The 16,121-nt window shown below is 49.5% G+C and overlaps 1 long non-coding RNA gene across 9 annotated transcripts; it reads left to right on the top strand.

Moving 5' to 3' along the window:
- The first annotated feature begins 1,390 nt into the window (after window positions 1-1,390).
- Window positions 1,391-9,487, top strand: LOC149126159 (uncharacterized). 9 transcript variants are annotated; one of them, XR_016235539.1, is made up of 3 exons: window positions 1,402-2,340; window positions 5,541-5,606; window positions 8,593-9,487. It is a non-coding gene; the product is annotated as an uncharacterized LOC149126159 (long non-coding RNA). The 9 variants fall into 9 exon arrangements; XR_016235535.1 differs by having other exon boundaries at window positions 1,403-2,340; window positions 5,541-5,581; XR_016235537.1 differs by lacking the exon at window positions 1,402-2,340 and adding an exon at window positions 2,464-2,784 and having other exon boundaries at window positions 5,541-5,581.
- The last annotated feature ends 6,634 nt before the right edge of the window (window positions 9,488-16,121 follow it).

Below are 16,121 nucleotides of genomic sequence, written 5' to 3' on the forward strand. Positions count from 1 at the left end.
TTACGCATCTGCAAAGGGAGGAACATGTTCCTGGGATGAGAGGGCTACACTATACTCCTCATAAACGCCAGATCTTATCAATACCAGCAGAGAGATTTCTTTAATCTTCTCTCCCAAAGGCCAAACTACACCGTGTACACATGAGGAAGCAAATCCTCGCTGTATGACGTAAAGAAAAATGATCTGCATTGGCTTAGGATGTTGTACCAAGTGCAATCAGTCATCCGGGTCCTGTCCCAGCTGTCCGTGGAAAAGGCTTCATTATTGTCAAGTCCACGTGTTTCAGCTGAGAAAATTGAAGCTCTGGCAAGGGAAGCTCCTTCCTCAGTGCCTGCAGTGGGGAAGACGGCAGAGCCAGAATCCTTAACACAGCACACCCGTGATGGAGGATCCCCGGCTGCAGCGGAGGGCACCTCAGCTCTGGTAGCACCAGGTCATATTTACCTCACGCAGCCATGATCTGCCCAGATCCACAAATTGGCGCAGTTCAGACCTGACAAAGGCTGGGGACAAACGCTCTGTGCTTGGGGCTATCCAGTACAGCACCCCCTGCTGGACATACGAGAGATTGCAGCCACTAGGACATAGTTCTCAACAAGCCTTACTATGGGACATCCAGGGCTCCCAATGTGCTGAACTGCTGGAACGACTGACCTCTGTCAGGCTTGGGGTAACCTGTGTATTTTTTCCACCCAGGATGTAGGTGGTTTTCATTTTTTCTTTATATTTCCCTGTGATGTGTGGAAGAATCAAGGACCTGGCTTCCAGGGACAGCCTCCCTCTCTTAGCTCTGAACGTTTCCTCCCCTAGCCTGCTGTCTCATCCATAACACGGGAACACTGACCTGAGAGAGCCACGTGAGACGTTACCTGTCAGACGTCCAGCGCACGGCGTGGCTCATAGTGGTGGGACTGGGAAGAGCATTGAGCTACCATGAGAAAGAGGCCCAGACAAAGCATTCAGTGTCCGAGAATACGGATGCCAACTCAGCTCTTGTGACATGACAGGCACTCTGGTCTACCCACTGCTAGTGGGGCGGTTGACTGCATGGCTGGACCTGAGCCCCTATGTCTTCCAGTGACTTGGAAGAGGAAAGAGATGCAGGAGGCATCCTTAATATCTTTAGATCTTGAAGTAGGAGGCTCCAGGGAGGCTGGGAACAGAGACTCTCTGGGCAGCCTTAGAGCCAGACCCAAACCCCTTACTCTGGAAGAAGAGAATACAGATTGGTGGATACGAAGGTAAGTTCCCCACATAGGTTTCCTTTTTCTTTTCTTTTCTTTTCTTTTCTTTTCTTTTCTTTTCTTTTCTCTTTTCTTTTCTTTCCTCTCTCTCTCTTTCTTTTTTTTTTTTTTTTTTTTTTTTAAGATTTACTTACGAGGCAGAGTTAGAGAGAGAGAGAGAGATCTTCCACTCATGGTTCACTCCCCAATGGCTGCAACAGCTGGAGCTTGGAGGATCTGAAGCTAGGTGCCAGGAGCTTCTTCCAGGTCTTCCCACATGGGTGCAGAGGCCCAAGGACTTGGGCTGTTGTGCATTGCTTTCCCAAGCCACAACAGAGAGCTGGATTGGAAGTGGAGCATCTGGGATTCAAACTGGCACTCATATTGTTAGGCAGGAAGTTAGGTATGAGCTTATGTGTGTGTGACAAAGGCCTCCGGAGAAGACTTCTACGTCCAGCATATGCATCTACATCTCAAAGTTATCCCAATAATGCTGCAGGGGCAGCCCTGCCCCCTTCTACCTGATAACCTGCCAGGTGGAGATCCCTGCCCCTTCTGCCTGACAAATCTTCCACAATCTCCAAGATGCAGCCCAGTATCTACATTTCAAACACCCTGCTCTGGATCCCCATTCTCTAGGGGGTCCTGCTCACCCTTCCTCTGAACCCAGGATGGCGCCAGCTGGGTTTCCTCCTGTCTGATACCTTCAAGGAAAAACTCAGATAGGAGCTTCTTAGTATTTACAGCCATAAAATCCTTTGTTTCAGGAGGAGATGTGTGAAGACAGAGACTCATCTCCTTAAAAACCCCCGGCCTCAACCGGACTGTGCGCTCAGCCCTCTGCCTCTCTGCTGAGCCGCCCGCCTGGCCTGGTCAGGTGTAATCTCTCTACTCAATCATGTATCCTCGCTCCTCCCCCCACCCCCAGTCTCTCAGGCTCTGTCTGGAGAGGTGCCCATCCATCCTTATGGATGTCCCTTCCCTAATAAACCTCGCTATTTTACCTCCCACTACTCTGTCTCATGCCTGAATTCTTTCTTGCGCGAAGACAAGAACCCTGCAATTTCTCCGGTAACATTTTTGGTGACCACGAAGGGACTTTGAGAAGACATCGGAGGTCAGTATTCCTTCCCTCAAGCGGGACTGGATCTGTGGAAGTGACCGTTGAGTGTCCGGCACCCCACAGCTCTCCGAGAATGCGGAGTCCCCTGGCCACAGCTTAGCTACTGCCGAAACTCCAGAGGGATTGTAGGGAACGGGAGGGCGATTAGGAAGGGCAGTTGGCTGAGAGCCTGGAGACCCCCTGAGCTCGCCTTGGCTTCCTGGTGGCCGGACTGCGACCCGAGGACCAGGTTTCTCTCTGGGAGGGACGCCTGGTCACGCTGCCTACTGCTACGCGAGCAGGGCTTAGTTTCGGTTGAGGCTAATATTGGCCCTCCAGGTAAACTCAGACAACTAGGTAGTGGGTAACCTTGAGCGATAGGAGATTTCGAACCCCACTCAGCCCCAGACATCAGGGCCTTTCCCTATGCTCTCCTCCAGCTGAGATTCCTAGGGGAAGGTGAGGGCAGTCGCTCACATCTTGTCCTCTGTTGCTTTTCGCCTTCCTCTTCCTCCTGGGGCTCCCTCCCCTGCTCTTTTGCTCTCCTAGTCTGCATTCCTATACCGCTGGCCTGCAGAAAGGGAGAGGGAAATTCCACAGGTCTCTCCATCTAAAGGAAAAAGCTGTTACCTGTTAACCATTTCCAACCTGGTAGAAAGTTTTCCGTCTTTGCAGCTTATGGCAGCTCTGGTGCGTCTTAGTTTTTGTGAACTGTTACTGTTGCTAAGCTTTGATTGCCTGAGGACTGAATCTGGAAAGGAGCTAAAGTTAACTATCTGTTTTAATTGACTGAGTGTTTGCAGTAGTCCTGATTGATCTGGCTTTGGTTGAATTACAGGAGGTTCCCAGCACTCTTGGTGAAACGGCGCACCTACCCAACCCCACGCCAGTCCTGCTAGGCCCCGGCGTGTGCAGTCTTCTCTGTAAATGGGGGACCACAGCCTTTCTCTGCACTCCATTCCAGTCCATGTGGCCTGCTGCGCCCAGGCAGACATAGCCAGATATCTCTAGGAAGAGCGCCCCCCAGGGCTGCCTTTTTTTTTTCCTCACCTGGAGGAATTTCCAATTCAATACTAATGCTGGCCTTACCTAAGGGAGCCAGATGGGCTCATAAGCTGAGTTCTTTTCTGTTCTGCTGTCCCTGACTTATCTGATGAGAGCGTTCACCTGTGTTGAAGGTTTCACGTTTTTCTATTGCCATTACGAGTCTTGATTGGGAAAACTGCAACGCGAAGTTGTTTACATTATTTGGTTTAATGTTTGAGTGATTACCCAACTGATCAGAAACGTACTAATTGTTGGCTAAACTGTTTGACTCTCTGACAGCTTAAATTCTAAACCGAGTCTTCCAACTTTGGGCTTCCAGTCGGATCCCTGGAACTCTCAAAGGATGAGACTCTAAAATTTGTTAAAGCAACAGCTGTTTGTCAATTCAGATTATGTGAAATGTATTAAAATGTTGTAAATGGTGTCAGACCTATGCTGTATTCATGTTTTTGCTTTCCAGCTAGAGTGGTCTTATGAAAATGAGAAGTGAATTCTGTGTATACAGGCCTGCATGTTGTTAACTAAAGTAAGCCAATGCAGATTGGTTCAGAGAACTGAGGTAATGCAAACGCTCTTAGGTTTGCTCAGCGGCTTGCTTGCTCAGTGTTACATGTACATGTCTTTGATGTGCTTTAAACTTGTTTCTCTTAAAGATGAAGATCTTTTCAAAGTTGTAACCATGCACTAGTGACTGTGTTTGCTGCTCAGGAGGTATTGTCCTTATGTTACTTAAAAGCATGGGAAATGTAATTTTGACTTTTAATTCAGATAATGGTGTGGTATTCATTAATAACTGTTTTAAGTTATCTAGGCATCGGTGCTAAGTAAAACTTGGGAAAATGTATTATGTGTACTTTTAACATCTCAAATTTGATAAGAGAGACTGTTTGAGTTTGTTAGCATGTATTCTCATAGGTTGTCCGTACGTGACAATTCAAGACTATGTAAAAGTAACTACGGGTGTAAAGTTTCAGAAGGTGTGAGCAAGTCATGAAAAGTTTTAAAATGTTTATGATTTTAAAATATTGTTTACAGAGTTGAGTGCTAATGCCAAAATTACACTGACCTAAAGTTGAAGTCTGATCTTCTAACAATGGGGTTTTTTAAAAAATGTGTACTAATGTTAGTAAATGGTCTCAATCATAAATCTTGGAATCTGTTTTTGCAAAAACTGTAACATCTCTTTTTAACAGTGTCTGCTTCATCGGTTACTCTGCCATTTCTAAAGTTAGGTCCTGTAAGCTCTTTTTGACTCTATTAAATAATTCTGAGTTATGTGATGATTTTGTGTGCTAACTCTAATGTTCAAGGTTTTTATTTCTGGCTTACTTGACAACAAGAGACATAGAATTCATGTTCTGCCAAAGTAATCTATTGTGTACTCTACTAAATTAATGGCTGTCATTTCAGGATGTTAAGGAATTCTATTTTGACCAGATACTCTAAGTTCTCTTGGCACCTTTAACAGACTTTCTGAAAATCAAGTTCTAAATTCTCTGGACTTTTGGTATCTCCAGAGGGCCCCTGGAGGTGTCAAAAGATATATCTCTCATCTTGCAGAGAAAATAACTAATCGGGCTGTTTAGATTAAAAGTGGTGCCAAGATGTGAAATGATGCTAAACTTCAGTTATAAACGTGTTTTTTTTTCTAGCTGCTCCAGTCTCTGGCTCAGAAGCCTGATCCTTTAAAGAGGGACTGACAAAGTCTCCGTCCAGCTAACGCTGAATAACCAGGCATTGCTAGTTCAAATGTATTCCTAGTTCAAATGTGGATCAAATGGGAGGTCTAGCCAAAAGGGAGAAAGTGTTCCAAAAGAGACTTAGAGACGACGGGAGATGGTTATGCGGCAGATGCTAGAACACTGGGTTCCAGGAGCCCAAGAAAACTCTAGTGTCCACAGGCTACACAGTGAAAGCCCGGAAGCCCAAAACCTAAACTTATGGGTTACACGGTAAGACTAGTTAAACCTGGAAACCCAGACCCATAACCCACTGGCTACACGGTAAATATCCGGAAGCCAAAGGATGGCAGAGACTTCTGCCACAATGTCTCCTCTAAGTCAGGCTACGCAGTAAGCACTGGTTAAACCGCCAGTTAAATCTGAAAGCCCAGGAAATCAGGCTAGAGACCCGACTCGCTGCCTCACTTCTCCTCTTTTCTCTTCCAGAAGGGAAGTTACTACCGTTCTGCAGGACTCTCCACTGTGATGTACGGTTTGATCCCCAGACCTTATGTAAGGGATGACTGACCTTTTCTGTAATAATGCCTGGCCACAGTATAGAGGACCAAACAGCATAGCCAGAATAAGAGGTTAAAATGTGACAGCTAGATTGATTTTTCGGTGTACGCGGTAAATGGGCAGAACTTCCCTTTTAAACCAAACTGAGGGATAGATAGGAAATTGCACTGATGACCTCAAAGTATGCAAGCAGGTCACCACAGTTGATCTTACCTAAAAGGTCACAGTTCTCATGGGCACGGTCTTAATTCGCAAGAAAATACTAAGTGTCAGAATTTGCCCATGACCATAGTTTTCTAACCCACCCTGATATTAAAAAAAAAATCTTCAAAAATCAGGGTTGGGTTGAGCACCCCCTTGACTGGCATCATAGAGGCTGCCTCCATGTTCTACTTTATCAGAGACCAGGAGAATGAGGAGCAAGCTAGCAGCAGGAGCAATGTAGGGATAGGCAACAGGCCAATCAATGACTGTTCTGCACGGCAATCTGCCGTCAAGGAGACCCAGCAAGGCCAGTGCACCCCAAACGGCGCCTGTTGCTGATATAAGGAGCCAGGGCATTGGGAAAGCAGCTGTCATGACAACAAATGCCTTCTGTCAGCTCTGCCAAGAGCAAGCCACTGGACACAGAACTGCCCTGGTTCAGAACCGCAGACCCTGTGGCCCCGAGCTAAAAAGCCTTTGGCTCTGCCCAGCCTCTGCCCAGCTTCCAGCTCCAGCCACTGCTATTGAGGGGATGGCCTAGGGTCAGTGAAATGCAAGTTGCCTATTTCTATCAGCCTCCTATTCAGCTCTCCTCCTAGTCCAGCCATGTAATGCAAGTCAACAGGGTGCCTCCCTTAAAGGAGATTTGTATCTCTTGCAATTCTCTTCCAGCACCCCATGGATAGGTCTGGGCCTCACACACCCAGCCAGGCCTTAAAAGTCTGTCCAATAGCATTAAGCTTAAAAAGCCCTCCCTGCCAGTTCCTAAAAACAGGGCTTTTAGTAACAGCTAACTCAGATAGTTCTGCACCTATTTGGACAGGTCCTCACTGAGGACTTAAAGGGCCTATCTCTTGAGGGGGTTGCACAATAATCCATAATGTAGATGGTTAAATGTAAATGATTTGTTGGTTTGTCTCTTTTCCCAGCCTGAGACTCTAGTCTTGTACATTGGCTTAATTTCCTAGCAAAACTAGCTACTAGGTATCCAGAGGAAAACAAAGCATTGCTAGTCCATTAGAGTGTTAATTATTTAACCCTTATTCTCACCCTGGGGAGAGAAAACCTGCCCCAGAGAGGATATGGGCCATTCAGCAAATTCCTACTTCTGCAAACTTCAGGCAGTCCCAGTTTTCTCTATCAGGTTCCTAGATACAGGAAAACAGCATAGCTCCTAAACCAGGATCTCGACAGGCAGCTAAAGCAGAGCCCCCTCCTTTGGGGGAAAGAGCAAACCACAGCCTTTGCTCAGCTAAAGGATGCCAGATCCAGGGAGACCCTCCCAGCTGCACATCACTGGGAGGCAGGGAGTCACCTTAGGAGGGTTAACTCAGGAACTGGGACCTGTTAAGCAACCTGTGGGCTACTTTTCTAAAACCTTAGACATGGTTGCACAAGGATGGCCTCACTGCCTAAGGATGATAGTGGCAGCTGCCTTGCTGACAGAGAAGGTATCTAGAATTACATTGGGACAAAATATCGCCCGTTAGACCCCACATCAAATAAATTCTCTATTAGAACAAAAGGGCTCTCACTGGTTCACAGATAGTAGAATACTAAAATATCAGGTCCTCCTCCTAGAAAACCCTCAGGTAAAAATAAGGCATTGTTCTACTCTAACCCAGGGGGAAGGTGGTCCCCTCCACTCCTGTACTGAGACTATAGACTTGATCTATGCCAGAAGAAGGGACCTAAAAGCCCCCTGACTAACACAGATGAAGTTTGGTTCATAGATGGAAGCAGCTTTGTCAGACAGGACCTGCTTCTCAGGGTATACAACAGTTACGGCATGGCACGTTATTGAAGCGTGCTCTGCCCCCAGGAACTTTGGCTCAGTTAGCAGAACTGATCACTTAACTAGAGCTCTAGAACTAGGCAAGGACAAGAGAAAATAACTCCCAGGGGTCTATACAGCAAAAGGGAACTTACCCCAAGGAAGGCTGGCAAACAGATTTTACACAGCCTCTGTCAATGCTATAGGTACCTACCTGCTTGTACTTATAGGCACCTTTACTGGATGGGTAGAAGCCTTCCCAACCAGAACTAAAAGAGCTCAGGAAGTGACCAAAACTCTCCTAAAGGAAGTTATCCCATGCTTTGGTCTTGCAAAATCTTTACAAAGTGACAATGGGTCTTCCCTCATCTCCCAGGTTACACAAGGGATTTGTAAGGCCCTAGGAATAACCTGGCACCTTCACTCTGCATGGAGACCTCAGTCTCCCAGTAAGGTAGAAAGAGCCAACCAGACTCTATGGAAAACACCACAAGTATAAAAATGTGTGCTTGGTAAGGAAGGTTAGAAAGGAAAGAGTGTTCTTGGTAATGAAGGTTAGAAGGAAAGAGTTTTTTCAATAAGGAAAGGACATGGTTTGTAAGAATGACTTTATCCTGATGGCTAGTTTACTCTAGACTGGAATGGAAATGATAGAATGTTTCAAGTAAGTTGAAGAGGGTGTGCGGAAGTCACAAAAGGCTATAAAAGAAAGAAATATTGGACATGCTAACTGCTGCTCCAGGAGGTGTCTGTGCCATGTTCCAGGAAGAATGTCGTCTCTGGGTCAATCAGACTGGACAGGTACAAAGCCAAATTTGTACTTTTCCTGGACAAAGCCAAACAGCTCCAGGACCAGGCCAAGCAGGGCTGGGACTTCTGGACTGACAACTGGTCATGGAAATCCTGGCTATTTCCTCTCCTTGGCCCAATAACGTCTGTAATCTTGCTACTTCTCTTTGGACCGTGTGTTTTTAATGCCCTTGTTTGTTTTGTCTCTAACAGAATAAAAGCTGTCAAACTCCAAATGGTCGTCAGACAAGGCTTCCAGCCCGTTCCACTGGACGACCTGAGCAGCCCTCTGGACCGAGCAGCACAGTCTTTCCAAGGCCACTGTCGCACACCATAAGACAGGTAGCAAGAGGAAACACCCAAATCCCCCTCGACGCCCACATGCCAGCTTCGAAGAAGTTACAGAAAACGGAACTCCACCCATAATCCCAAAGAAGAATTTTGGGTATTACCTCTTGAGGGGGGAATGTTACACAGGAAGTTAGGTATGAGCTTATGTGTGTGTGACAAAGGCCTCCGGAGAAGACTTCTATGTCCAGCATATGCATCTACATCTCAAAGTTATCCCGATAATGCTTCAGGGGCAGCCCAGTGTTCACATCCTGCCCTGCCCCCTTCTACCTGATAACCTGCCAGGTGGAGATCCCTGCCCTTTCTGCCTGACAAATCTTCCACAATCTCCAAGATGCAGCCCAGTATCTACATTTCAAACACCCTGCTCTGGATCCCCATTCTCTAGGGGGTCCTGCTCACCCTTCCTCTGAACCCAGGATGGCGCCAGCTAGGCTTCCTCCTGTCTGATACCTTCAAGGAAAACCTCAGATAGGAGCTTCTTAGTATTTACAGCCATAAAATCCTTTGTTTCAGGAGGAGATGTGTGAAGACAGAGACCCATCTCCTTAAAAACCCCCAGCCTCAACCGGACTGTGCGCTCAGCCCTCTGCCTCTCTGCTGAGCCGCCCGCCTGGCCTGGTCAGGTGTAATCTCTCTACTCAATCATGTAACCTTGCTCCTCCCCCCACCCCCAGTCTCTCAGGCTCTGTCTGGAGAGGTGCCCATCCATCCTTATGGATGTCCCTTCCCTAATAAACCTTGCTATTTTACCTCCCACTACTCTGTCTCACGCCTGAATTCTTTCTTGTGCGAAGACAAGAACCCTGCAATTTCTCCGGTAACAATATGAGATGACAGTGCCGCAGGTGGAAGCTTAACCTACTGTACCACAGTGCTGGCCCTTCCACATAGGTTTTCAATAAACAGCTGTTATTATTTTCTTTTTTAGGAGATTTATTTATTTTACTTGAAAGAGTTACAGAGAGGCAGAGTGAGAAAGAGAGAGAGAGAGAAAGTCTTCCATCTGCTGCCCCAACAGCTGGAGCTGAGAGGATCCAAAGCCAGGAGCCAGGAGCTTCTTCCGGGTCTCCCATGTGGGTGCAGGGGCCCAAGGACTTGGGCCATCCCCCACTGCTTTCCCAGGCCACAGCAGAGAGCTGGACTGGAAGAGGAGCGGCTGGGACTTTAACTGGCATCCATGTGGGATGCCGGCGCTGCAGGCGGAAGCTTTAATTGCTACACCACAGCGCCGGCCCTGCTATTATTTTCAAGATACTCTTCTCCAAGTCAAATCAGAACAGAAATCCAAGAGGCATCATCAGAAAGACCACAAGAATATTCTTTCTTTAGATAAGTGAAAGTTTTTGACGTCGCTGAATGAATCAGTAAGCTCAACTACTGACATTGGCTGTTTCCTGATTGTCAACCCCATAAGTTTGTCTTCTGTTTTTCTGCAGTCATCTTAATGAAAGAGTGCTTGAAAATTAGAAATCTCCATGGATGCATCATCTGAAAGGCATCACAGGGCCCAGCTCTTGCGTGAGAGTTCCCGGCAAGATAATAGTTAACCCACCCACTTATTCACCATGGGGACAAGGCCTGGGCTTTGTGGTCAGCAGGGCCTGGGCCATGAGGGAGGCCGTGGGGTTTTCGGAAGCCCCCTTCTTCCTCCATGGGTGGCCCTTAGCAGGGATGGGTGCTGTCCACTCCCTGGAAGGAGGCAGCTTCTTATGGCTTCAGGGTCCATGGCCAAAGATGGTGCTGAGTAGACACTGTGGTTGTTTGCTGTACCTGGCAAGACCTCCGCTACGTCGGTGCTGACAGCCTGTATAAGATACACCTTGGGGCCATCGGAGACCAATGCCATTGTGCCCCATAGCCCCTAGTGAGGTCCGAATTCCTGTGTTTTCTTGCCCGTGACACTGTTCTGCCTCAGGCCCCTCACACACTGGGCCTGGTGGCAGGTGCAGATTCTCCGTGCTTCTCACCAGTGTGCGTCCGTGCATCCCTTCTCCCCTGCAGTGCCCCACACCCTCGTCTTCTCACCAGGCTCTAGCCCCACCCCTACCTCCTAACGCTGTATCATCTACATGCATTGCCTCCCAGGTCGCTCACTGTCCCTCTGCACGTCGCTTCTGTCACAAATCACTGAGATTTCAAAATCCAAATAGGGGATCCTAGAGCACCCTGTTCTCATGGCCTTGACCTTGGCCCTTCCCATGAGCTTGAATTTGACCTCATCTCAGATGCTTCCTCCCAGGGTCACCCCTTTCCCTTTCCAAACCACAACCCCTTCACAGTTTCTGTCTTAAGCACTTACCTCCCCACCACCCCCTGCCCTAGCACTTTCCAGCTCACTCCTCTAGTACCCCAAGCCCAGCAACCTTTCACTCTGCAGGGACCTAGCTCTTAGCAACTTCTCAGGTCTCTGGCCCCCTGTTTTGCCTCTTTTCCTGCGTGTGCTCTCTGCCCTCTGCTTGCATGTTGTGGTCAACCATTACTCTCCCTTCACAGCTTCTCAACTCCTTTGATCTGAGATCTGTGGCTTATTTCCAGGTTGTTGCAGCTTCCAGATTCACTGGCCAACAGAACACTGCCTGACCCCCTCAGGAAGGAATTTGTAGACTGGGGGATTGTGTTAGTTTCTTACTGCTGCTGTAACAAAGTAACGCAAACACAGTGGCTTATAACAGCACCAGTGCACTCTCCCAGGCTGGAGGCAGAGTGTGCCCTGCATTTCACTGGGCTCATGTCCGCGTGTCAGCAGGGAGCACCTTGGGCAGGGAAAATCCATCTCCTGGCCTTTCAGCTTCCAGGGACTGTTTGCATCGCTTGGCTGGTTGCTCCCTCCCCCATCTTCGGAGTTCTTCACTCCCATCTCTGCTTCCAACTTCACATCGCCTCCCTTCTGCCTCTGAGCCTCCTTTGAGCCTTTTGTAGCAAGTGTTGTAAGTACCATCAGGCCGCTGGGACAATCATATCCACAAACCCTCTTTTCCTAGCAAGGGAGCGCTCACAGATGTCAGGGATTAGGCTGTGGCTGTCCCTGGGAGGCCACTAACGTCTCTGTGCCTCCGGCAGCTGCCTTCCAGGCTCTCCTCTTGCAGAAGCAGGGAGGGCCGAGGCCAGGCTCAGGGTGGACTCTGTGTGACTGGTGCTGCAGAGGAGCCTGGACTTCAGGCAGAATCCATAAGGGAAGCCCACTCAGCCCAGCTCTCAGGGAAGTCAGGGAAACTCAGCTTTGGCACGCAGTGTTCGTCTTGGCCACGTAGGCTGTGCGGATGTAGTTTGCAGTCCTATAGATCTCAGAGGCATAGCAACAGCAAAGATCTGTATGTGAAGCCTGGTGGGACCTCTGGAGGGCATCTAACCTGCAACCCAGCAGGCTGCCTTGCACTTGGGGCTTCGACAGCTCCCTGAGGTACCCTCTGCATTTGCCATGGCAGACGGAGAAAGACCAGGGTAGGATACCTGGACTTTTCACTTGCTCAGGCCAGAAGCAATACTGTCACCTCCATTTGTGTTTTATTAGCCAGGTCTGGTCAAACACCCCAGGTGCTGGAGAAGTGCAAGTGTTTTGTGGACCTGGAAGGAGGGAAGTGCCAGACAAAAGTGAACCCCAGCAATGGCCGCCCCACCATGTGCCATAGTATGCAGACTGGCTGTCAGTTATGGATGGGGAGCAGCCTATGAGCAGGTGTAGCACGCTGTTCTCCGCCTCCTCCCCCCAACTGCCTGTGGCTTTGACATCTGAGAACAGCAAAGGTAGACCCAAGAGGGAGAAAAATAGAGTTTTCCTTTATCTTCAGTTGTCACCGTTCTAATTACGCCCCTTTCTTTCTCTGCCAGGAGCATGAGCTCAAAATCAAAATCATCTAGAGAACCCGATGAGGAATTTAGCCTTCAGACTCGAGATGGGGAGCATTCTCGGAGTCCCACTTGAACAAGACAGATACAGTCACAAAGACGAATTCTCGCTTCACGGCAGGAAGTTCAAAACAAGTGAATTCGCAGAAGAGCTCTTGGCAAAAGCTTTGAATTTGGAGTCAGACAGACATGGGATGGAGAACGCCAGCTCTTGGCCATCACTCTGCAATCTCTGCGAGATGTGTTTACTCCTGCATCTGCCGCACAAGTGCTGACTTCCATCCTGCAGAGCCCCTGTGAGGCTTGGAGAGGACAGTGCATGCCCTTGGCCCCTGCCCTGCACACCCTAGGGCTTGTTCCCTGAGACTACAAACCCATGAGACAGCACTAGTGATGCACAGACACGTGGGGATGGCATGGTGAGACTTGGCAGAAGGGGAGTTGAAGAACTGATGGCTCTCTCGTCCTTGCATTGACCTAGGGCCCTGGTCCCTTAACTCTCCCAAGCAGCCAGGGTGGCCATCCTGTGTTCAGTATCTCAAAAGTCCAGATCCTAGAGGGAGAACACAAAATTCTAGCTAATTCAATAAATTCGGGAGGCTCCATGGCTACAGAAGAACCGGGTCCACAGCCAGGGCAGACATGCCTTAGTGCGGGAGGAGAGGTGGGGCAGAGGGGAGGAGGGGTTACATGTCACTGGTGCCCCAGAAGGGTCTTGGGCTCTCCTGGGGTCTCTGTAACCCCAGAGCAGGGAGGAAGATGCAGACCCCAGGTCTGACTGCTGTTTCAGGTAGAGCCTTGGGAGGTAACAACAGCCCCTAGAGGGGAAGAATAAAGAAGTTACAATGAGTGAATACTAGCTACTATCCTAGAAGTGTGTGTTCTGATTTTAAAATGAATCAGTTAAAACTTTCTGCGGCAGGGGACTGGCAGTTTGTGGTACAGTGGGTTAAGCCACAGTCCACAGTGCCAGCATCCCATACGAGCACTGGCGTCCTGGCTGCTCCGCTTCCAGTCCAGCTTCCTGCTAATTCACCTGGCAAGATGGGCCAAGTGCTTGGACCCCTGCACCCATGTGGGAGACCCCTATGGAGTTCTATGCTCCTGGCTTTGACCTGGCTCAGCACTGGCCATTGGGGCCTCTTAAGGAGTGAACCAGTGGTGAAGATCTCTCCCCCACCCCGCACCTGTCTCTGTAACTCTGACTTTCAGTAAAGTAGTGCATCTTTAATAAAAGCTTTCAATGGACGTTACATGGTACTTCTAGAGCCCTGTGGCTCTGGTGCTTCATGATATGCTGGCTGGCCCTGAAAACGAGTTTGTGCTGAGATAAGGGACCTAGGGACAGGTCTCTGAAGGACAGAGCAGCCTGCATGGTGGCCTGGATGGGTGGGTGGAGCCTGGAGAGGCTGAGGTCCCGAGAGCTAGGGCCCGAGAGGGGTTAGATGAACTGGGAACGCCTGGCAAGGGCCACACCGCAGGGACTGGATTTGCTTTTCAAGATTTCTCTGGCCATTCCTTCTGCTTTCATGATCCGCCTTGCTATGCAGGGTCCCTTGGTCTTTTCATCCTGGACACCTCTTCTTTTCCCCCTGCTTGGGCCCAACATCTATCACAACTGTGGCCCAGATTCCTCTTCCTTGGCAGGCCTCTGAGACCCAAAGAGCAGGCACCCACTAGCAGCCAGCATAAACAGGACAGGAACCATCTTGGCTCGGGAAAGGGGCATTGCCAGGCTCAGAAGCCGTCCTCAGCTTGCAACCTCTGCTCCTCCTGTGCCGCCTCCTGCCACAAGAACTCCAGTCTCGATGAGTTCACTTTCGTGGCGGTGAGAAGGCACCACAGCCCTGCCTGCAAGGTCTCAAAGCTGTATTTCTCTCTGGTGAGTCACATGCCCAGCCCTCAGCCAATCACCAAAGCAGGAGATAGGGTGCTCAGCTTGCCTGGTGCGGAGTCAAGTTCACCCACAGCCCATGGGCTGAGAAGGGGAAGGATTTTCCCCAAAGAAAATGGAGGTGCTCCTCCCTACAGAAGGAGGCCTGGGTGTGCGGGCAGAGCCGAGCACGGCCCCTGCTGTGTGCTCACATGGGCAGCAGGTGCCAGGAGAGAGGGCTGCAGCACTCCTCTTGCCTGGAGTCGTCATGACAACGCCTTGTCCAACGTCCAGTCAATATTCCCAGCGGAGAAGGTGCCATCCGTGCTCATCACCACTGCGGGGAACCAGACCCCAATTCTCCAGCCTCACCTTAGCCCTCCCGATGACCAACGATAAGTCTCTGAATGTCTCGGGACTTCATTTCCCCACCCAAAAACTGGGGTGCCATGTGGTACCCTGCAGAGACACACTGGGAAAATGACATTCTGTCTTCATCCGTTGGGCATTCTGGTGCGTTCACCTTCTCTCCTAATGTTTCTATCTCTGGGAGTTAGGAGTTACGTCTTATTCACCTCCAAATCTCAGTTTTCTTGCCTGTAAAATGGGGATAATTTCAACCTTGCAAGGTAATGGGGAGGAGGCTATATGAAATAAGAATGCAATGTATGTATTAAAGAATGAATGAACCAAAAACTGAACCGCAGGAAAACTGTGCTAAGAATACCAAGGAAGGGGGAGGGTAAGAGAAGAGGAAGGCAGAGAAAAGAACGAGAATGACTCTCCTCTGTGTTCTGCCCAAGGGCAAGCCAAGCCAAGGCAGCCCTGGGACCCTCAGGCTGGGGTGTGGGAGGGGCTTGCTCTGAGAGCAAAGCTGTTGTTACTCCTGGCTGCGGTTGGCTGGAGCATTTGTTTCTCTTCACACAGCACTTCTGGCCCCAGGCTGGTGATTTCCCCTCTCCTTTTTGAGGAGTTTGACATGTGTAAATATCTCCAAGAACATTAACTCCTGCAAGGGAAGAGGCAGAGAGGGCTGTGTGTAGGCAGGGAGAGGAGCTGCTGGGATGTTAGGGTGTCAACCAGGAAGAGAGAAAAGGAAGGAAGGAGGGTGGTGATGGGGGGCGGGGGGAGGCAGGTGGACGAGAGTCATTTCCTGGCCAGCATCACTGCCCCCTCCCCACCTCCAGCCTCTTCATCCTTCACGGCTGGGCAACTCAGGGTAAAGCGGGTACCACGGAAACCTGAGCAGCAGCCCACTTCCTCAGGAGCCCTTTGGAATCATGGAGTAGTTCAGAAGAATGCATTGGAAAATAGGCCCAGCGCTGTGATCTTCAGAGAGTACGTTCCTGACAATTGCCATGCGATCTGACCTTGACTGAGAGCTCACGGTTTGCCAGGTGCTAGGCAGAGCTCTTCATTCAGCCATGATGGAGCCCAGGGTGAGGCCACTCTGCAGAATTCACAGAGGCGCTCCCTGTGTGTTTGCTGGGAGAGTGAGTGTCTCCTTAAGCCCCTGGCTCCCATCCTGGCCCTGTTTACACACACCCTGGAGGAAAACAGCCTTCTGAATCCCTTGTTACAGTCAGGAAGCTGAGACAGAGAGGCAGAGTAGGTGACCCTACCCAGGTCACAGGGAAGCGGGGTCTCAGTTTCAGAACCCACTGTGGCA

The sequence above is a fragment of the Oryctolagus cuniculus genome, chromosome 6, assembly GCF_051225735.1.
Source record: "Oryctolagus cuniculus isolate XC-2025 breed Fujian yellow rabbit chromosome 6, ASM5122573v1, whole genome shotgun sequence".
Classification (NCBI taxonomy): domain Eukaryota; kingdom Metazoa; phylum Chordata; class Mammalia; order Lagomorpha; family Leporidae; genus Oryctolagus; species Oryctolagus cuniculus.